Below are 1796 nucleotides of genomic sequence, written 5' to 3' on the forward strand. Positions count from 1 at the left end.
ATGTATGTGTGTTTATGAGAGAGAGAGAGAGAGAGAGAGAGAGAGAGAGAGAGAGAGAGAGAGAGAGAGAGAAGAGAGAGAGAGAGAGAGAGAGAGGGAGAGAGAGAGAGAGGGAGAGGGAGAGGGAGAGGAGAAGTGGAATGCAGTGTTATCATGCCTGTCCGGCCCCTGCTGTAGGGGGTCTTATCATTGAAGCAAAAACAGCATTTAAATGGAGGGGGTCAGGGGTGACAACTCTTTCATACACGCAGACACATACACACAGACACACACTCAGTGTAGAATTATTCAAATTAATGTAACTTATATTTGTCAGTATATTAAATTGTTGTAAGTAACATATAAAAGTATTGTTAAAACCCTATTCATTTATATAATCATTATAGACACTTAATTATACAATCTAAAAATATATATACACTCCTATAATCATAATAAACGTCATTATCACATTTGACTATAAGGCTTCGAGAGCTTCAAGGTCAACTTCCTGGTTCATTTTCTGGTCAACTTCCGGGTCAACTTCCTGGTTAATTTCCTGGTCAACTTCCGGGTCAACTTCCTGGTTCATTTCCTGGTCAACTTCCAGGTCAACTTCTTGGTCAACCTACTGGTTCACCTCATATATCTGACCATTTTTCTAATGGTGGTAATAGAGCAGCAACTCTGTGGGGGTCCACACTACGTCCACCGACACAGAGACACAGACAAATGCTAACACACATACAAATTCCAACACCAACATAGTCAGCATGACTGTATGTGTGTGTGTGTGTGTGTGGTGTTGTGTGTGTGTGTGTGTGTATGTGTGTGTGTGTGTGTGTGTGTGTGGGGGGCGGGTGGCCTTAACCACAGTTATAGTGTGACCTGAAGGAGGTGCAACAAACCATCGTTTCCATATGGTAAGATAAAGCATTAGAAGAGAGAGAGCATAAAAAGTGAATCATGTATCATATATATCCAATATAAAAAAGGCACACGAGTACACACACACACACACACACACACACACACACACACACCCACACACACGCACACACACACACCCACACGCACGCACCACACACACACACACACACACACACACACACACACACACACACACACACACACACACACACACACACACACACACATGAGCCAAGGAAGGAAACAAGGTTTATCTTGGTGATGAGCCAATCAGCTGACATTTAGAAACTTTGGGTCATTCCACAACCGTGAAAATATATGGTTGTGGGGGCTGGGGGGAGAGTTTGTGTCTGGGGATTGGGGGGGGGGGGGGCAATAAACAGAGAAACATTCACAGAAACGAGCAGAAGGACAGAGAAATAACATCAGAGATAAAAGAAGACAAGATCCCTGTGCTCGCTGGAGCAATGCGTCTGTCTTTCACATCAGTTCATCTCTGAATCAGATAGGCTTTTGAAGTGGGAGGCTGCACCTCCCCACCCCCAGCAGGATATTACTGTTTAATGACCGCCTGATAGCTGTCATCTCCCAAACACAAGAGTGTGCACGCATGTCTGACACACACAAACTCACAAACACTAACAGACACGACACACACACACAACACACACACACACACACACAACACACACATACACGCGCAAACAGACACATTTATTTCCTCCCGCCCCCAATGACACATTGAAGATGAAACACAGAAAAAGGGGTGCGTTCTACAGAAACAGACAGACAGACAGACGAGAGACAGACAGACAGACAGACAGACAGACAGACAGACAGACAGACAGACAGACAGACAGACAGACAGACAGACAGACAGACAGACA

The sequence above is a fragment of the Gadus macrocephalus genome, chromosome 3 (assembly GCF_031168955.1).
Source record: "Gadus macrocephalus chromosome 3, ASM3116895v1".
Classification (NCBI taxonomy): Eukaryota; Metazoa; Chordata; class Actinopteri; order Gadiformes; family Gadidae; genus Gadus; species Gadus macrocephalus.